The sequence below is a fragment of the Scylla paramamosain genome, chromosome 24, assembly GCF_035594125.1.
Source record: "Scylla paramamosain isolate STU-SP2022 chromosome 24, ASM3559412v1, whole genome shotgun sequence".
Taxonomy (NCBI): Eukaryota; Metazoa; Arthropoda; class Malacostraca; order Decapoda; family Portunidae; genus Scylla; species Scylla paramamosain.
In genome coordinates this window covers 21,658,081-21,680,607 of record NC_087174.1, presented here as the reverse complement: position 1 = coordinate 21,680,607, position 22,527 = coordinate 21,658,081, and the positions used below count along the sequence as shown (strand labels likewise).

The 22,527-nt window shown below is 41.1% G+C and overlaps 1 pseudogene; it reads left to right on the top strand.

The window, feature by feature from the left end:
- Positions 1–16,443, top strand: part of LOC135112876 (large neutral amino acids transporter small subunit 2-like) — a 17,955-nt pseudogene extending 1,512 nt beyond the window's left edge.
- Positions 16,444–22,527: the final 6,084 nt, after the last annotated feature.

Sequence of the window (22,527 nt, the reverse complement as noted above, 5' to 3'; positions counted from 1 at the left end):
TATATAGATTTGTACCTGTAATGATAAAAGTATGAATGTATGCTTTGGGTCTAGGAGGTGAATAAATCTTCAGTTTGTTTTCTTAATTTCTTGATGTCACTGTACCACAGCACTGTACCCTATGGTGCTAATGGTGCAGGAAGGCCTTGTCTACCTTCACCATAAGCCACTGTAGCATGCGTCACTGTACCTTGAAACTGTACCCAAAAAAATTAACCTAACTGGCCCTCATCTGAAAATAATATTGTTTTTTTTTTGTGTGCTTAATATTTCAGTGCTACAGTACCACAGCACTGTACCCTATGGTGCTAATGGTGCAGGAAGGCCTTGTCTACCTTCACCATAAGTTAAGTTAATGTTAAATTAGGTTAGGTTAGGTTATGTTAGGTTAGGTCAGTCAGTCACATTTAGTCAATCATTCAGTGATTCTCTCTCTCTCTCTCTCTCTCTCTCTCTCTCTCTCTCTCTCTCTCTCTCTCTCTCTCTCTCTCTCTCTCTCTCTCTCTCTCTCTCTCTCTCTCTCTCTCTCTCTCTCTCTCTCTCTCTCTCTCTCTCTCTCTCTCTCTCTCTCTCTCTCTCTCTCTCTCTCTCTCTCTCTCTCTCTCTCTCTCTCTCTCTCTCTCTCTCTCTCTCTCTCTCTCTCTCTCTCTCTCTCTCTCTCTCTCTGCAGGCATCTTCATCTTGCCCAAGGGAGTGCCGAGGGAGACAGGCAGCGTGGGCATGTCGCTGGTGGTATGGGTGATGTGCGGCCTCATGTCGCTGGTGGGATGGGTGATGTGCGGCCTCATGTGGATGGTGGGCGCGCTATGCTATTTAGAGCTGGGCACATCCATACCAAAATCAGGCGGAGACTATGCGTACATTAATGCTGGCTTTGGCTCCCTCCCTGCCTTCCTTTTCCTCTGGGCTGCCAACCTCATCTCTGTGTAAAGTTAAAGTTAAGTTTGTCGTGCAAGTGTTCAAGTGGTGGCCATCATGTCTTTATAAGTGCATAAGGGTTTTGCCATCTTACTAATATCTTACTTGAACTTAATACTTAGTGCTGTGATAAATTGACACTGAAAACTGTAACTTAATGCTCATGTAGAACATTTCACATTCCTTAGTTCACTGTTATATTATCAAAGCTTTGGCCTTCTCTCTGTAATGTGTTATAGTGGTACAGTGCCTGTGTCCCTCTTACTTGATCTTAGTACTTCTTAATGCCATGATAACTATGCACACTGTATAACCGTAATGTTCACCTCCCATTCAAGGATCCAAAGCTGTACATATTCCTTAGTTCACTGGCTTATTGCTAATGCTTTGGTCTTCCTCAGTAGTGTGTGGTGTACTGATGATGCCTCTGTCGCTCTCCAGGCCCACCACCAATCCCATCATGCCGCTGGCCTTTGCAAAGTATGTGATTCAACCGTTCTTCCCCAACTGTGACCTGCCAGATGATGCTGTGTGGCTCATTCCAGCACTGTCCATATGTGAGTGAGTGAGTGTCCTGGAACACACACACACACACACACACACACACACACACACACACACACACACACACACACACACACACACACACACACACACACACACACACACACACACACACACACACACACACACACACACACACACACACACACAAAGAGTAGTCACTATGATGGTTCTGGAGTTGAGTAAGTTGACCTATGAAGAGAGATTAAGAATGCTGGAAATTTCTATCTTTGAAAATAGGAGACAGAGAGGGGATTTAATAAACATCTATAGAATGATAAATGGTATGAAAAATATGAACAAAGAATGTTTTATAACTTTAGACACACACAGAGTAGAGTACAAGGGGACACAGTAAGAAATTGAAGAAGTAAGAAGTAGAAGAACTGTTGAAGAGACATCAAAAAGTATAGTTTTCCTCACAGAAGTATGAACAAATGGAATGAACTCAGTGAAGATGTTGTCAATGCCATAACTGTCCATGCTTTTAAGACCAAACTGGATGTATACAGAGATGGAATACTATCAGATTACTCCCCTCCCATAAACCACAACTAGGTCAACTAGGTAAACACACACACACACACACACACACACACAGTTTTATTTATTTATTTATTTTTATATATTTATTTATTTTTTTTTCATTCTTATAATTCCAGCATCTTTTCATCTCTAGATATATAGATATTTTTTTACTGCACCAAGAAAAATATATACAGTATATACCCATTATAGGTTGTGGTCCATCAAAAACACATTAAAAAGGTTTTGACCAGTTCTTACGCTTTTACAAATATTACATCATACAGAGTTTCTTTTAACAGATTTTCTAAATTATGTATATTATGGTTCTCTGTAATAATGAAAGGCATTGTTTGTTATTTATTTATTCTATTTAGAGTTGTGTAGTGTTTTTTTTAATATTTGACTGTCACTGTGTCCTCCCCATCCAAGCTGGAATGTACGAGTCACCACCTAGCTGCAGGATTTCTTCACGGTGACCAAGATTGATGCATTGCCCATTGTCATCCTTGCTGGCATTGTCCACCTTTGCATGGGTGAGTGAACAAGTGAGTGAGTGAGTGAGTGAGTGAATGAGTCTTTAGCAGCATTGCCCATTGTCATCCTTGCTGGCATTGTCCACCTTTGCATGGGTGAGTGTTTGAACAAGTGAGTGAGTGAGTGAGTGAGTGAATGAGTCTTTAGCAGCATTGCCCATTGTCATCCTTGCTGGCATTGTCCACCTTTGCATGGGTGAGTGTTTGAACAAGTGAGTGAGTGAGTGAATGAGTCTTTAGCTACATTGTTCATTGTCATCCTTGCTGGCATCATCCACCTTTGCATGGGTGAGTGTTTGAACAAGTGAGTGAGTGAGTGAGTGAGTGAATGTATCTTTAGCTACATTGCCCATTGTCATCCTTGCTGGCATTGTCCACCTTTGCATGGGTGAGTGTTTGAACAAGTGAGTGAGTGAGTGAGTGAGTGAATGAGTCTTTAGCTACATTGCCCTTCACTGCAATGCCATCAGCCAGTCAGCCAGTCAGTCAGTCTACATCATATTAATTTTGGGGAGTCTATAGCTATTAAGTATATTTAAAAGACTGATGTTTACTTTATTTTTTGTAGGGATAGAACAAAATCATATGTGTCTGAGATCTCACATAGCAAGTTTGATTGATCCTGTTGTGAAATCTTGTTAATTGTAATAGCACACTAATCTAATAATTTTTTAGTGCCTTCAGTTATATGTGTTCATGTTTCCTATGGCTTTCTATTTTAACCCTTGTTTAAATCTTGTTAGTAAGCCATTTTTATGCAGAGAACTTTGCTTTATTGTGCTTTTGTTGATTCTTTACAGTCAAGATGTGAAAAATCCAAGTTCCAGAACACATTAGAAAATTCTTAAGTCTTTCTGAAGTACACAAAAAAAAAAAAAAAGAAATACATCATAATAATTTTCACCTCCACTTTTCAGGCAACACTGGGAACTTCCACAACTCCTTCCAGGGCACCAGCACTGAGCCAGGCAAGATAGCTGTCTCCTTCTACTCAGGCATATCTTCCTATACTGGATGGAACTACCTCAACTTCATGATGGAGGAACTGAAGAACCCATTTGTGTGAGTACTGTCTCTCCCTCACTTGGCACCACACTGCCACTCACTTCTACTCACTTCTACTCACTTGGCACCACACTGCCACTCACTTCTACTCACTTCTACTCACTTGGCACCACACTGCCACTCACTTCTACTCACTTCTACTCACACTGCCACTCACTTCTACTCCACACTGCCACTCACTTCTACTCCACACTGTCACTCACTGCCACTCACTTCTACTCAAACTGCCACTCACTTCTACTCCACACTGCCACTCACTTCTACTCCACACTGCCACTCACTTCTACTCCACACTGCCACTCACTTCTACTCCACACTGCCACTCACTTCTCAGGCATATTTTCCTACACTGGATGGAACTACCTCAACTTCATGATGGAGGAGGCTGAAGAACCCATTTGTGTGAGTACTGTCTCTCCCTCACTTGGCACCACACTGCCACTCACACCAGCTGGTTTGTAGGCCTTGGCTCAACCTTTACTGTGACAAAAGACAAACACGAGGCAAAGCAGGACTGACTGTGAGGTGCTTCCCTTATGGTCCAAGCAATAAAAACTTGCCCTTTTGGATTGTCAGATTTGGGTTCAAGCTCTAGTCAGGTTTACCTCGCTCATTTATGATAGATTTATTTCTTGTTGTTTTGTTATGAAGAGCATACTTATTTGTAGAGTTGTGACAGAATGGTGTATCTTTTTAAGCATATACCTTTGCTTTTTATCTGTTATCTATAAATCGTGATATGTGAATCATCTCTTTCCATTTTGGACTTGTATATTTTGCAAATGATCTATATGATTTTGTACCAAATTAACATGCCACCTAAAGGTATCATGAATGCAAATTTCCTTTCTGTTTTTGTTTTATTTTGATTTCTTTGTTGGAGTGACAAATATTGTTTAATTGGTTACAGTGTTTTTCTCATAAAGTTTTCCTCATAAAGTTTTCCTCATAAAGTTTTCCTCATAAAGTTTTCCTCATAAAGTTTTCCTCATAAAGTTTTCCACATAAAGTTTTTCTCATAAAGTTTTCCTCATAAAGTTTTCCTCATAAAGTTTTCCTCATAAAGTTTTTCTCATAAAGTTTTTCTCATAAAGTTTTTCTCATAAAGTTTTCCTCAAAGTTTTCCTCATAAAGTTTTCCTCATAAAGTTTTCCTCATAAAGTTTTCCTCATAAAGTTTTCCTCATAAAGTTTTCCTCATAAAGTTTTCCTCATAAAGTATTTTTGTTCCTTCCTTGGATTCTGTATAGCTATTTTTGTATAAATTTATGTGAAGGAAATAGTAATATCTTGTTCACATTATAGGTTTTCTATACATTACATCTTCACAAGAAATAATTAAGAACAGCTTCACTAGAATATGAGCAACATTGTGAAGGTTATGTCCTGTTAGTACCGCTATTTTCATGCCAACTGCTCTTGTGATCTTGCTAACTGCATGCCTCCCCTCCTTCCGCGGCCTCGCTGCACAACACTTTCTTCTTTTTCTCACCCCTATTCTGTCCACCTCTCTAACGCAAGAGTTAACCAGTATTCTCAATCATTCATCCCTTTCTCTGGTAAACTCTGGAACTCCCTGCCTGCTTCTGTATTTCCACCTTCCTATGACTTGAATTCCTTCAAGAGGGAGGTTTCAAGACACTTATCCACCAATTTTTGACCACTGCTTTGACCCTTTTATGGGACTGGCATTTCAGTGGGCATTTTTTTTTATTAGATTTTTGTTGCCCTTGGCCAGTATCCTTCCTACATAAAAAAAAAAAAATAATAATAATAATAATTTTGAGAAATACAAGGAGCTCAATGATCAGATATCACCACCAGTCACCACCAGTCCTGTTAACATCACACCCTGCCCACAGTAACCTGCCCCGGGCCATCTACATCTCCCTGCCACTGGTGACGCTGGTCTACGCGATGGCCAATGTGACCTGCCTGGCTGTGCTCTCCCCTGTCGACATGCTGGCCTCTGATGCCATTGCTGTTGTGAGTACACCATTGACAGCTTCCATGAGTAATTTGCATTGTGTTGTTGATGGCACCATGTGACTTATGGCACAAGTGATAGATAAGTTAGTCAGATCATTTGGTAATTACTTTTATAGAGAACGTAATTATAGCAGACATTGCTCGGACTTTTCTAGTGTTTTGAGTCCATTCTTTAAACTTTACAATTATATGTAATAGCTTAGATATTTCTGTTCTCCTATTAGCATACACAGTGTATTTATGTTAGAGGAAAAGACAATAATCAGGAATTATCATTAATATTAAGTTTGGCTTATCTAGCAGCTGCAGACTTCAAGCATTATATAATATGAAAATTACTTACCTTTCTAAATTTTCTCCCCATTGTTTTTTAATAATTTTATCACACACTATCCAAGCTAATGGTCAGTGTTACAGAACATAACCTTAGTTCTTGTTGTTGTTGCCTTGATGACAGACCTTTGCTGACCGTCTGGGTGATGCCCTTGCTGGTGGGCCTCTCGGTGCACATCATGACTTCCTCCAGGTGGGTGTTGCTCCTGCTAGCCTTTCAGATCTATTTTCATCTGTTCACCACCTATTTTGTTTGTTGATGTAATATATATATAATTTTCCCAGCTGATTCATCACTCTTCCTGACCACCTGCTCTTAGATAGGAAAAACTAGCTAAATCCCACTATATCCACACATCTCAGGCTATCTATCTCTATACAAGGCTTGTTTTATCCTTCAGGGTAGATAGGCAAGGCAAGGCAGCAACATCAGGATCTGGAGAAACTTTAACTGTTCTTCCTCTCATACACTTGACTCATCATAACCACAAATGCATACTACTTCACTTTAGGATTGTCTAGCTCTTTTTGACTGAGGAATTTAGGCTTTCTTAATTCAAAACTCAATTAAGATAACGAAGAGAAATTGTAAAAGAATCCAACAGCACTACATGAAGCAGTCCATGCAGGGAACACATACTAACACATCTATTTCTATCTTTCATTGTCATCCATCAATTATAAGAAACAAGAAAATTCTCTCTCTCTCTCTCTCTCTCTCTCTCTCTCTCTCTCTCTCTCTCTCTCTCTCTCTCTCTCTCTCTCTCTCTCTCTCTCTCTCTCTCTCTCTCTCTCTCTCTCTCTCTCTCTCTCTCTCTCTCTCTCTCTCTCTTTCATACCTAGACTCACATCTGGTGTTATATTCCTGCATTCAGGTTTTCCGTCATATATGAATAGTTGTAGTGTTTGGTGAAAATACCACTGCTATATTAAGAGATTTCCTGCTTCATTTATAACCACTAATGATGATGGAGTTCAATTCTAAAGTGATCTTATTTATTTTAACAGAGAATATTGTGCTATATTGAGAGATTTCCTGCTTCAGTTATAACCACTAATGATGATGGAGTTCAATTCTAAAGTGATCTTATTTATTTTAACAGAGAATATTGTGCTATATTGAGAGATTTCCTGCTTCAGTTATAACCACTAATGATGATGGAGTTCAATTCTAAAGTGATCTTATTTATTTTAACAGAGAATGCACTTTATTCAAGAATTTAGATATACTTGATTGCAAGATTTCCATGAGTTCCATAATCCATTCCTTTCATATGCTCCCTTTACTCTCTGTCAGATTTAGAGCACAAGTTGTGACTGGTAGTAATGCCCCACTCACCACCTTAATGATGTTGACAGGTTGTGCTTCGTGGGTGCAAGACAAGGCCACTTCCCCGACAACCTTGCTCTCGTCAACTGCAAATGCAACACTCCAATAGACTGTGCTTTGTGGGTTCAAAACAAGGCCACTTCCCAGACAACCTTGCTCTCGTCAACTGCAGATGCAACACTCCAATAGACTGTGCTTTGTGGGTGCAAGACAAGGCCACTTCCCAGACAACCTTTCTCTCGTCAACTGCAAATGCAACACTCCAATAGGCTGTGCTTTGTGGGTGCAAGACAAGGCCACTTCCCAGACAACCTTGCTCTCATCAACTGCAAATGCAACACTCCAATAGGCTGTGCTTTGTGGGTTCAAGACAAGGCCACTTCCCAGACAACCTTGCTCTCGTCAACTGCAAATGCAACACTCCAATAGACTGTGCTTTGTGGGTGCAAGACAAGGCCACTTCCCCGACAACCTTGCTCTCGTCAACTGCAAATGCAACACTCCAATAGGCTGTGCTTTGTGGGTTCAGAACAAGGCCACTTCCCAGACAACCTTGCTCTCGTCAACTGCAAATGCAACACTCCAATAGGCTGTGCTTTGTGGGTGCAAGACAAGGCCACTTCCCAGACAACCTTGCTCTCGTCAACTGCAAATGCAACACTCCAATAGGCTGTGCTTTGTGGGTTCAAGACAAGGCCACTTCCCCGACAACCTTGCTCTCGTCAACTGCAAATGCAACACTCCAATAGGCTGTGCTTTGTGGGTGCAAGACAAGACCACTTCCCAGACAACCTTGCTCTTATCAACTGCAAATGCAACACTCCAATGTCTTCTCTCATCTTTCTGGTAAGACATTGTGCAATGCTATGTGTGTGTGTGTGTGTGTGTGTGTGTGTGTGTTTGTAGGTTTTTTATTATTGTCATTAACAGATTCATTGCTGTGGCTTTTATGTATTTTAAAACAGTATGTGTGACACCTTTCATGATTTTTGTGAATAGTAGCTTTGGTTCAATCGGTCCTCTACATGTTGGAGTTGTGTTCTTTTGAAGTTGGACAAAAACAACATAATTTTTTGTGTTATTTTCAATGTTTTTTTTTTGTCAGTAAAATACTACTACCACTACTACTGTGTGTGTGTGTGTGTGTGTGTGTGTGTGTGTGTGTGTGTGTGTGTGTGTGTGTGTGTGTGTGTGTGTGTGTGTGTGTGTGTGTGTGTGAGCATGCATCATGGTCTTATGGTGTCCCCTCAGGATGTGCAGTGTGAGCTATAATATAATATTTTGACAGATGGAAAGAAGTAATGAAGTGAATGTACTTATGTGTATATTATTGGTTACCTACACAAACATTTTGAGTTCTTAACTTCATCAGTCTTTAGTTTCCAAGTTGATGTATTTGTATGAAAAGTGATTGATGAGTTTTCCTAGAGTTATTAATAGATTTACACACACACACACACACACACACACACACACACACACACACACACACACACACACACACACACACACACACACACACACACACACACACACACACACACACACACACACACACAGTTTTTATATATTATTCAGTCAGACAGAACACATCCTCACAAATGAAGAAAATAGATTTAGGTTGGAATTTTTAGTTAGCTTGGTGCGTCTAAAAGCGAATATTTGTCTAAATGCAGTTTGTCTATCATTTTCTTGTAATCACCTCATGTATCAGAACAAAAGCATGTGGGACTAGTTCAAAGTACCTGGTGCCACAGCCTCACATGCTGAGATCTGGCACAACTGCCTGTAATGCCCCTTCCTGCTCTCCTTCACTCAGTCACTAACAGTTTGTCTTACCGAATGAGAGGTTGACAAGGCATTCCATTTTAACCACAGCTTGGAATATTCACCTCCACCTCCTCTCCTTCCTCTTCCAGGGCCTGTTGTCACTGGTCCGCCTCTCCACCACGGACATCTACCACCTCATTGACTACTCCAGCTTTGTAGAGAGTTCATTCATCCTGTGCAGTATCGCCAGTCTGCTGTACATGTGCTGCAAATACCCTGACATGAGCGGCCTATCAAGGTGAGCACCAGATAGCAGTGGTGGCTGTGATTATCATCTGCCTGTGGTTTTATTTTTATTTATTTATATATATATATTTTTTTATTCATTTATTGCTATTTGTTTATTTATTTATTTGTTGTGTGTGTGTGTGTGTGTGTGTGTGTGTGTGTGTGTGTGTGTGTGTGTGTGTGTGTGTGTGTGTGTGTTTTCTCACAGCTCAGTATGGGAATGGGATTATGATGATGATTCAGCCTTAGAAAATGGAGCAATGGAAGAAGATGGAATAACAGGATAAGAAAAAAAGACTGAAAGAGGATAAGCAGGAGAAAAATAGGGCTAGCAGGAGAAGGAGAATAGGATGTTACTTGGGAACAACAGCAATTGATCTGAAAGGAGAGGTGAAAACCCCACACTGGTGCATTACCAGTTTCATGAATCCTGGCCTGCTGTGTGAGAGTGCTGGCCCAGGGAGTCAATCCCCCAACAACTTGGTCTCATGGCTGCCTTTACAGGAAAACCTATTTCATTAAGTCTGTTCACTGAAAGCTGAACTAGGCAAGCTGTGTCAATGTATCAATAAATGCATCGCCAACATGAGTTAGGCACCACTGCTGCCACACAACCACCACATCAATACATACTACCTCCCCAGAGCTTATTTATAGTTGAAATGTATAATTATCATGATGATCTGTTGAACAAGAGACAAACCACTTCACTCTGAGAAGGCTGCTGTGTGCATTGGTGAGGTACACTTTACCTCATCTGTTGCTAAAACTTTTGTTGTGACCATTTTTTGTACGAGTTTTTAGGAACACCTGTTATAGATACATAATGTGGTAGTAGCTGAAAGAGGACATAGTTGTCACAGAAATTATACTAAATATATAGACAAATGGCATGCTGATAATTAGAACAGGACACAGATGCCACAAGACTATAACGCCTCCCTCTCTTTGCAGGTGAACAGCATCGTTCCCATCGCCTTCCTGCTGGTGCGTGGCTTCCTGGTGTTTCTGCTGCTGTATGTGCGGCCATATGAGGTGGGCAAGGGCCTGCTCATCACTGGCTCTGGGGTGCCTGCCTACTTCCTCTTTGTGTACTGGCAGAATAAGCCAAAAATTATCAGAACAGCACTTGGTGAGTGGTCTGTTTGTGGTTGCCCTTTTGTTGATGGGATGTTAGGCCAGTGTGCCACAAAATAGTAGCAAGACAACTGAGTGGTATGAATGAGCCCTTACTTGTGGAGGGGCACTGAAAGACTAGGGCTTTCTTTTCCATCTTTCTTGAATATTTCTTGATAATGTGAGTAATATTCATTGTTTGCCATATTTTCCTTGGCAAGAAAATAAATGATGAACAGTATGGTTTACCACCTTCTTACATTAAACTATTTCAGTGCCATCTATTCACTCACCAACAGCTGGAGCAAGGAATATACATCCATACTTTCATTCATATAATAATGTAATAATATTCTCAGTATTTTTTTTACATCTTAGCCTCAAGCTTTATAAATTTATGTGCATCTATCTCAATACTAAGCAGACATTCTCACAAAAATTATAGAGAATTAAACTATCGGTTCCCTCACACAGCATCACCTGACCTGGCGTCCACACATCCAAAACTGACATTGTCCTGTGTCCTTCCAACAGACCAACTCACTGTTTGGACACAGTTGCTCTTTGTATCTGAAAACTGAGTGAGGAGTGACTGACTGCACCTCCTCTACCATCACTACCATCACTGCTGCTGCTACTGCTGCTGCTGCCCTACCACAGCTGCCAAGAAATGCACGTGTGTGTGTGTGTGTGTGTGTGTGTGTGTGTGTGTGTGTGTGTGTGTGTGTGTGTGTGTCATCATATCATACAGCCTTCACATATTTTATCCACTTGGTTATGGTTCTGTGCATCATGGCAAATCACACTGCTGGTAGACAATGGATATCTGAAATGTTCCCTACTTTAATCCCCTCTGAACTGCTGTTACTGCTGCTGCTGCTGGATCCTTGGTGACCTGTTTGTATTTTTGCTCAAGTGGCTTGTGTGTGTGTGTGTGTGTGTGTGTGTGTGTGTGTGTGTGTGTGTGTGTGTGTGTGTGTGTGTGTGTGTGTGTGTGTGTGTGTGTGTGTGTGTGTGTGTGTGTGTGTGTGTGTGTGTGTGTGTGTGTACTGATGGACCTTGGGGGGGCAGCTGGGTGGTGTGAAGTGTGTTGTCAGTGGTGACAACATGCACACACACACACACACATGTGGCAAAAGCAACACAGCAGCTTGGATATGCTCTTTGTAATCTGTGATGCTTTTCAGAAGGGGAATATTGAAGGCTTTATACATTACTTATTAGTTATTGTATTTTGGTCATAGGCTGATTTTGCACCACTTTAGCTGATAATTTGAAATTGGCTCTGAACCCAAGAAATACTTGAAGGTGCAATTTTCAGATAAATTGAGTAGTATTCCAATTGTACATAGAGGTAACAGTAAGTAAGTGAGAGTATTACACATCCATTTTAGGTATTTTGATTTTTAGGTTTTCACCAAGAGGGTTGTTAGTCCTGGTCTTTGCTTACTGCCTGTCTGGACCTCACAGTGGTGATGGGAAGCCTTAAGCGTGTCACTGTCTGGCAGCTGTGTGGCCCATTCTGGATGAGTATGTGCTGGATGGATGTTAACTGGCACCACATCAGCTTATTTATTGGCAGATCCAGATGTTGGGAGTACCACAGTTGCTGAGAGAATGAGGCAGTCCTGTTAGGGGAGTTTATTGACTGAACACTGAAGGTTGACCAAACTCCTCTTGGGCTACAGCTATCATTGTACTCGTAGCTCAATGTGGAAAGAGTTGTGTACCTTGAATGTTTTGATGGGAGTCCTAGTGCTATTCCCTTATGCCTTGCTCAGCAGGTGTCTGTGAAACCTGTGCATGGTGGTGTTATCACAGTCAAAAATGTTCTATTGTCTCACTTTTTCCCATTGTCTTTAACATTTCCCCTTAGTATTAAGTCCATTAATCCACAGACTCTCCTCACAAATATAACAGGTGACATGCTAAGGAGGTGACAGGACTTCAGATTGAGGGAAATGCTAAACACTGGGAGTGAGTGTGGCAAATTACATGACCTCTGACCAGACTAGACCAACAGGATGAATGAACATGGCCTAACTCCAGGCTGTACTGTGTGGAGGCAGTCCTGGGATGAGGTGACAGCTGGTGTGACACTCATAGTCACTGGAGCAGCCAAGAAGCCTCACGACAATTATAAAATGATTAGCTTCAGCACAAGCCTTTGTTATCAGCTAGGCTTGCCTCCTTCACAATGCTCCTGTCTTCCCCTCTGGTGGTCAGCCACTGCCTGCACCTCTGCCTTGTACATCTTTTCATCTCTGCATGGGACAAATTAGGGGTGTGTGTGTGTGTGTGTGTGTGTGTGTGTGTGTGTGTGTGTGTGTGTGTGTGTGTGTGTGTGTGTGTGTGTGTGTGTGTGTGTGTGTGTGTGTGTGTGTGTGTGTTTCATAATTTATCTTATTTTTTTTTCTGGGCATTTATGGTGCTGAAAGACAAGAAAATTCATGCATACTTTATGATCACTCATTATTAATCTTTTTATTTTATTATCCTTTTCATTATCATCTAGACCATGCTGGGCTTTAATTAATGTGTGTGTGTGTGTGTGTGTGTGTGTGTGTGTGTGTGTGTGTGTGTGTGTGTGTGTGTGTGTGTGTGTGTGTGTGTGTGTGTGTGTGTGTGTGTGTGTGTGTGTGTGTGTGTGTGTGTGTGTAAGTGTAAGTAAGTAAGTAAGTAAGTAAGTAAGTAAGTAAGTAAGCTGTATTGTCACATTGAATTACATACAACATGAAAATCTTGGCTTGCTCAGTAGCTCATCCACATAATCTAATATAATATACTAAAAATAATACATCATTAAAAATACACTCACACACATAAAACAAAAGTTAGCGGGAAGCAAAGGAATTGAAAAGATCTAGACTCTTAGGAATAAAGGTATTTTTAAATCTAGTAGTTTGCAGCTTTGGAAGGGCAAGTCTTTTACCAGATCTCAGGAACTTGTATTGGCAGTGCAGTGGATGCTGGACATCATTCATAATTTTATTTAGTTGTTTTATCACCATCATAATATATATATCATCTAGGGAATCAGTTCTAGCTTTGTGTTCTTTATAATTCTTTTGAGTTTATTTCTGTCTTTACATGTTAAGGATCCATACCATACTGTAATAGCAAAGCTCAAAATGGATTCAGTTACTGATTTATAAAATAGTGATAATATTGATTGACCTATATGGATGTTTTTCAATATTCTTAGAAAATGAATTCTCTGTTTACATTTTTTTTTGTATAATTTAGTTGTATTTGAAGATCCTGTTAATTTGTCATCAATTATTACGCCAAGATATTTATATTCATGTACTCTTTCAACTTGCTCATTGGCTATGACTAGTGGATCTGGCATTGTGTTAATTATACGGAAATCAATTATCATTTCTTTTGTTTTCTTTACGTTTAGATTTTAAAAGTTATTATTGCACCATGTAACAAAGTCAACTTGCTTCAGGAACTCTCGTGAATCATCATTTCTGATTTTTCCCACTATTGCCGAGTCATCTGCATATTTAATTATAGAACAACTTTTATATTTACTTCTGCAGTCATTTGTGTACAATACAAAAAGTAGTGGAGCCAGAACACAACCTTGGGGTGCCCCTGTATTTGTTATAGCAATGTCTGATTTAACATTTTTAAGTTTTGTATATTGTGAACGCATTGTTAGGTAACTATGTATCCGTTTGATGAGTTTTCTGTTTACATTTAATGCTAGTAACTTTAGTAACAATATGTGGGGTTGGATGGTGTTAAAAGCGCTACTAAAATCTATAAAAATAATGCGAACCTGTGTATTTCGATTCTCTAAGTGTTCATGGATAGGGTGAAGTAACGTTAATATAGCATCTTGAACACATCTGTTTTCACAATAAGCAAATTGAAAGTTATCTCGCTCTGAGTCTAAATATTTACAGAGATGTGGTTTTACAATGTGCTCCAAACATTTCATAAGAATTGAGGTTAGTGCAACAGGTCTTAAATCATTTAGCTCTTTTGGGTTGTTGATTTTAGACACTGGAATAACTTCAGATTTCTTCCACACATCTAGAATTACGGACTGATGAAGTGAAGCTTGGTAAAGTTTACAAAGTGGATTAACAAGTTGTTCTGCACAGTTTTTCAATAACCTTGAACCTGTACCATCTGGACCACCAGCTTTACCACACTTAATTCGTTTCAAAGAGCGTCTTGTATCTTCTTCTGTGACAGTTATATGGTCTGACTCAATACAAGGAGTGTTTCATACAGGGACTGCCACGTGTAAGCCTGGTCGCTTCTTGCAGCTTCCCTTATTTCTTATGTTCTTATGTAATACTATTTGCAAGTGACATAATATTGTTACATTCTTCATTAAAATCATGGATATCAAATCTAGAGTAAAAAGGATTTAATTCATTTACATATTCTTGAGGATTTGACGGGTCTATTCTGTTTTCTCTTCTTAGAACCACACAACATTTTCACACCATTCCAGGCATCTTTTGGTTTGTTAGATTTAAAATGATTTTCTATTTTAATTTTATACGCATATTTGGCATCTTTTATTTCCCTTTTTAGTTGTCTTTGAATATCTGCACCTCTATTTCTATCACCAATTGCAAAAACTCTTTTCTTTTCTTTAATAGTTTTACACTGGAGTTAATCCACGGTTTGCTATTTGGATATATATTTACTTCCTTGATTGGTATTATCATTTCAGTACAAAAATTTACATAGGAATTGAATACGTCTAAGTTATAATTAATACTTTCTGTATCCGAGAATAATACATCCCAGTCTGTACATTCGAAACACCCCTGAAGAATGATCTTTTCGTTATTTTTCCAGTTTTGCACACTAATTTTCTCGTATTTTTCACATTTAAGTTTTTGCAAGTATGATGGCGCAAGGAACACCATATTGTGGTCAGAATCACCTAGTTTTGGTTTTTGATAGGCACGATATCCATTCCTAATGTTACAGAACATTTTGTCTAGTGTAGCATTTCCTCTTGGGGGACACGTCACTGTTTGTTGATGTGGGCACACTTGACAAAGTTACAATGATTGAAGTCACCTAGAACTATGATAACTCCTTCAGGATTATTATTTTCGTATTTTTGTACACAATTTTGTAACTTCTCACTTGCAACCGATGCATTGGCCTGTGGCGGAATATACACTGTTATAACTATCACGTTGTTGAATTCGCGAGGAAGATAGAATGGCCGACATGTTATTACTAAAAATTCAAGGTCTTCACAACAAAAACGTTCCTTCACGTTCACTTGTGTACACCATCTATCGTTCACGTATACAGCGACTCCACCTCCTTTCTGCTTCACTTTGTCCTTCCTGTCTGCTCCCACTAATGAAAATCCATCTATGTTTACTGTTTCATCTACATCTTTATCTTGAAGCCATGTCTCCGTTAGTGATATGAAACTGCTTTCTCTGAAGTCCCTTAGATATTTGCAGTTTGCAGAAAATTCGTCTATTTTGTTCCTTATTGACCGAACATTTCCGAACATGACAGCAGGTAGCGGCGTCTTAGTGCCTCTCCTTCTCAATCTTGCTCGGATTCCACCCTTCTTACCTCTTTTCCGTTTGTTTTTCTTCACGTCTGAATTTTCCTGGATGGCGTTTTGGCCGTTGATTAATTCATTTAGCCACTTGACGGCGTCTAAAGTTGCTGGCGGCAGAGTGTTTGCTTGCAGGCGTTGGTCCAGTAGTTGTTGTCGGTCGTATGTGTTTACATGATCAGCTGTGTGTGTGTGTGTGTGTGTGTAATTATAGATATGTAGTTGTATTCATGTCCGGTGGCAAATCAGATATATTTTGCTTATTGGTGAGAGAGAGAGAGAGAGAGAGAGAGAGAGAGAGAGAGTAGTTTTGGCCCAACAGTGGGTAATGATGATGTGTAAAGCATATTTTTCTAGGAGCAAATGAGGCAATGTGTCCGCCAGGCATCAACGTCATTTCATTGTTACCATGTTTTTAAGAATGAAATAAATGTGCCTTTTTTTTTTTTACAGCTAGCTTGTTTAATTGTCATCAAGTGTGTGTGTGCGTGTGTATGTGTGTGTCATGCGAATCTTTCTGGACTTGCCGTCCCAGCTATTCTCTCTGTAGAGTTTAGAGATCATGATTATGGTTTAAATCCAAGGAAGCTACAGACTTGAGCTTCCTTGAGATGAGTAAGTTGAGACCTGTCACACAGCACGTTCCATTGACTCACAGCTGAGAGGATGAGGATTCGACTCCGGGCCGAGAGGAGAGGAGCTGTGGGATTTGTCTCCCTCCTTGCTGGAGTGCAGACCCCCTACTAAGATGCCTCTATTCATGAGGGATCCATCTAAAGTTGTGATCCAAGGCATTCTCTGTAGCATGGTGCAGTGTGACCCACCAGGGATCCATGGTTTGGTGGAGGTCAAGAATTCTACCTATCGTCTACATTCCTTGGTTGAGGTGGTTCCTCGTGAACATGGCGGGTATCGTGAATCATTATTTCTGCTGTTTCTGTCGTATGAGTTAAAATATTTGTCTAGCGATGTCAAAGGATGGCCAAACATAAAACAAGCGGTGGTTGGTAATATTCAAGAACAGCAGGCGAGGATTGAAAACCGTAGTGAACTGGTGAAATGAGCGAAGCTACTATGATAAAATACCCATCATGGTGTATATATATTAAAACCAATGCAGTCCAAACATGAATAATCTTAATCCAAAGTTGGAACGAAGCCGGATTCCGGACGGACACCACGATAGCTGTCTCGTGTGCGCACTGCGCAGTGTACTTGGTCGTGAGGAGTGACATCAATGCTTGTCTTTCTCGCCTGAGTCGTTGACGTGCAAGGACGTCTCGTTGTTCTTCTCCTGTGGCCAGAGGTGTACTCTGTCGTTAAGGCCGTGGGTGGTGCACATGTGCCGGACAGCCAGCTGATGGGCGCCAGACTGTAATGGTGATCAGCCTGCTGCTACTGCCACCCGAGCCGGTGAGGCCATGAACTGCTCCTCTCTGCCGCCTTCAGATGGACCATCTGCCCTTCGACCACATCTGGTAAGGCTTGTGTCCATTCCCTAAAACTAGTACAGCTGACTTGGCCTGGCAGTGGCCTTCCTCCCGCTGCCTCGGTATCCCCGCTGGGGATGCCTCCCCGCCCCTCCCTCGTTCCCGCCAACCCTGCCCTATATTTAGGTGGTAGTCTAGAGTGATAGTCAAGCTGGGTACATGGTGCACCCTAGGGCGCATGATGTTTTTCAAAGCATACTTGGAAATAATTGGGTACATGACATGGCTAGTGCATGTAAGAGTGCACAGTGGGCAAAGATGTTTTAGAAACAAAATTGTGTGTCAGGTAGCATGTACATGACATGGCCAGTATGTATTAGAGTGCACAGTAGTACTCTAATGCATATACATGAAGCAAATTGTGTCATGTAAGAAATTAATTTAAACCTAAATTAAAATATTACAAATTAGCGTATTGTATATTACACTTGGACGCAACTCGCGCCTCACAGGTTTTGAGTTGTAGCATTTTGCTTTATAGTACATCTAGTACTTATAAAACAGTTACGTAGGATGGGGTGATTATTTTTTATTATTAAAACAGAGACCTGCTACTTTAATTTATATTTTTCAGTCTTGAAACTATGCATTTTTTATTTATTTTCTTTTTTTTTGTAATTCATTATCCTATGTGTTAGGATACATAAATATCTCAAAAGCTCGCTTGAAGGTCCATGAGCTTATAAAAGGTTGGGAAGCAGTGGTCCAGAGGATCCGCCTCACTGTCGCGGTGTTGCGCCACTGGTGCCCGTCGTGGCGTCCTACTCTCCCTTTCTCTCAAGGCCGCTTGGTCGGGTAGTGCTTTGGAGGTGACGGACCAAGGGGTTGTACAGAGTGAGGATCATTTCTTTCATTTATGTTCAAATGATCTGCCGATTAAGACAATTATTTTGTTCGGGTTGTTTACGGCTTACGAACATTGTTGGCTGTTTTAGGCTGCTCGATATTGTTACTCTCAAAGGGAAGGAAGTCCTGTATGAGTGTGTGGGTGTACCTTGGCGTCAGCAAAACAAGGTTAGTGAGTGTAAATGATGAGTGTCCATGAAGGGAGGAGGAGGAGGAGGAGGGGAAGAGAAAAATAGTATTAGTACTACTACTACTACTACTAATGCAATATGTGGTGTAAATTATTGCATATCGCAGAGTCTCGTGGCGTAATGCAGCCCACAATTACGTATTTGCTTTTTATACGAAACATGGTTACACTTCTTTCAAGTTCACAGAAAACGGACTTTCACAACAAAAGGAGAACCTCACAGAACCAAGGACTATTTTGAAACACTTCTGTGCCACGCCTCCACTACTTTCAGAAGACTGTAGTTGAAGTTGCAAGGGTCTTCAAGGGTGTTTTTATATTTCTGGTGGCAGATAAACAAGATTCCCTTGTTATGAACAAGAGAAAGACTCTAGAGAACTCGGCTGATCAAGTCTGTGGCCTTTGAACATTGTCGTATTGAGAGAGCGAGGCGTTTCGGAACACAGGCATCAAACACAACGAGGCGTGATCCGAAGCTGTGTTGGTGCTCCGATCAGAAGAGTGAGACAGCCGCGGCGCTCAGAGCCTCAGATCACACACACGGTCAGTCCCGCCGCCAGTCGCCGCCCAGCCTCGGATGGCGGAGGGGGTATGCTTGTGTTTCCGATCCGGGATATGTGCTTGTGTTTCACTTGTGACGACTCTCTGACACCTCTGGACGGTTGTGTGTACCTGGCATCCCTGCAACACACACACACACACACACGTCCATGTACCATAGCTTATAATTTAACAGCAAAACATGATTACATTTATAAAGACATCCAAAATTATAGAACCACAAACCAACATAACACCATAAGTTAATAAATACAAAATAAGTAACTATTAGATTACACACACACACACACACACACACACACACACACACACACACACACACACAGGCAGCAGCAGCAGCAGCAGGATGGGATGAACGGAGCCATACCTTTTCATCACCAACAGGTCAAAATGAAAGAGTTTTAAGTGCAGGAAAGTGAAAGGACTCCAGATAAAGTGAAGGAATACAAGTGCAGTGTTCGGAAAGTGTAATCTGACAAAGAAAGTGAAGGAAGAAAGAATGAAAGAGGGCAAGGCGGAGCGGTGCAGAAGGGAGGAACCAAGAAAGGGTACAAAGCAAGGATTTAAGGACGAGGGAGAGGAGGAGAAAGATATGGAAGTTAACGAGAGTGTGGTGACTCTACCCACTGTCATGTATGGAGTACTCGGATCACCTGAAGATCCGCCACCCCAGATTGTCTCACCTGAAGATCCGCCACCCCAGATTGTCTCACCTGAAGATCTGCCACCCCGAGTGCGGCTGGGGTGGCGGATCTTCAGGTGATCCGAGTACTCTTCTCATATGAGGGGGGAGGGGGGGAGGGAGATTCAACACTCGTGAACAGGCTGGAATCAGAAGTGTTTCGTCCTATCAGCCTTCTCCTCTAACTGACTTACTCAGCATCTCTTCGCCACAGTGTTACATCTCTTGTTGCCTTCTGCCTCTACTAACACGCGGACTGCCCTTATGATCTTGTTAACTGCATGCCTCTCCTCTCCTCATGCCTCGCTGCACAAGAATTTCTATTTTCTCCCACCACTATTCTCTTCACTTCCCAAATGCCCAAATGCAGGATTTAACCAGTATTCACAATCTTTTAATCCTTTCACTGTTAAACTCTGGAAGTCCCTGCTTGGGAGTTCCAGAATCCCAAGAATCCCAGAATCCCTTCAAGGGGGAAGAGTCAAAACATTTTTCAAATTTTGGATTATCCGTTATGTCCTTTTTCTTTAGTACCTAGCACCCTGGTGGTCCCTTTCTTATGAAATTTTTGCAGCCCCTGGCCAGTTCCTACATAAAGAATACATAGATAAATCGCTAAACTTTTAATTTCGGAGAAGAAGAGTCTGCGTTAGTCCCTCACTTAATACACAGCACAGGAGGAAAGTGACTGCTTCAACTTTGCCGCATATCATACAACTTTTTATTTATTTTTTTTTTACTATTCTTTCTTTTTGCTATATTTGAGGAACTAGACCTTGTAAAATATTGTTTTATGTAAAGTGACTTGTGTTGCGTTTTGTATTTCTGTGAGTTTGGCACACTGCTTTGGTTACGATAGTTTGGCACACTGCTTTGGTTACGATATGATAAATGTGCGTGTTTGACATCAAGACTTTGCCTGTATTTATAACATATGTTCTTGTTATCTATTTTAAATCTGTTTTGTGTATTTTTACAGGTGTAATTAATACTATTTACTTTTTATTTAATTTCACCAAACAAGTAAAAAAAGTGTTTACAATAAAAAAGAGAGAAAAAGGTTAAGAAATAGGTAAAATTAGTGTTGGTAAAACCTCAGCCTGTTCTTGTACGTGTCGTGTTCCAGTTGAGGTTGTTCTTGTATGTGTCGTGTTTCAGTTGAGGTTGTTCTTGTATGTGTCGTGTTCCAGTTGAGGTTGTTCTTGTATGTGTCGTGTTCCAGTTGAGGTTGTTCTTGTATGTGTCGTGTTTCAGTTGAGGTTGTTCTTGTATGTGTCGTGTTTCAGTCGAGGTTGGCGTGACAAGTGGAAAAGACAAATATGGTGGTGATTTTATAGGTGGACTGAAGATACTTTATTGTGTATGAAGTGGCTACACTGTACAAGAGGTAGAGGTGAATGGGTATTACACGCACGGCAAGGAGGACAAGGTGGCAGGTCACCGCTGTCCTGTAAACACTCTGGAGGCACGTTGCCAAATGCACACTGATTTTCTCACGCTGAGCTCATCGTGTCGTCTCATTCAGGGAAGTCAGTGTCCTTGCCATACTTTGAGTGAGCAGTAAAGTGTTGCCGTATTGTGTGCTGCTGTATCAGCTGCTTCATTGTGCGTCAGCTCCTCATGTTTTCAAAAGTCCTCTTCCTTGTGCACTACTTGAAGAAATTGAGTGCACCACCATGCAGGAAGTCTTCTCCTGGTGTGTGTACCGAGGAAACACCAGTTTGTCTGCTGTGAAAACCTGCACAATTTTATAAAGTAAATATGACAAATGAAGAAATGACACGTCAACAATAAGTGGAATTCTTCAAGCAGCGAAACATGAAATTGCTGACGCCACGACAAGTTTCACTGTTCTGCAAAGTAAACATGAATTTTGGAGACACGACACACCCATGATGATTGGAATTTTGCTAATACTGTAATGGACAGACTGCTTGCATGGGTGACAGCTTGTTTGAGTGAGGCGGATGTTGGTGGTCTGCGCGGATGTAAGGACAGATACTTACTCCTGGGACGAAGGAAGTGAGTGACTTGCTGGTCGACTGTCTCTGCTGCTTCATCCTTCACGACGCCACCTAAGTGCAAGGCCGGTGTTCTGAAAGACTTTGCTCTGCCATCACGATTGTTTTCAAAGACCACAGAAGTGATTAGTCACTTTCTCTGAACTGTCCCGATTAATAAGGCTGAACTACTGTCACTCCTATCACTGCAATCACAAACACACGCTTGGAAATGCCAGTAATTCCCACGAGAGCCTGTTAAAGGTTGCCCAGATAAGACGCAGAAGCATTTCAGAATCCGCACGTAATATACATACATCATACTGTTCTCACTGGACCCTACTGACGGAAATAATTCACCTGTTTGTTAGAGTATTCCAGAAAAACGACGTAACACGGCCTCTCAAACCCATAGTAGCATTTACACAACAACAAAAAGAAAAACAAGTTGTTATGTACGTACTTCAAATTTAATGCACCACGGAAGACTTATAATATATAGTTGTATCGTTCTTGCATCTGATTGGCTGTTAGGTTCAAATGGAGGCCTCTGATTGGTGCGCGTGGTGGGTGCCGCCAGGGCTCAGCTCCAAGCTGCTGAGCACGCCAAGAAAGGGACCACAGGTGATGGAATCAGAGGTTCTAGACAAGACAGTGCCATGCCTGGTTTTCCTTGTGAAGGTTTTCACGCACCACTGTTTACAACGCGATCCAAAAGCAAGAAGAGGAAGCAGCAAACAATGAACGACCAAGAGACGTTAA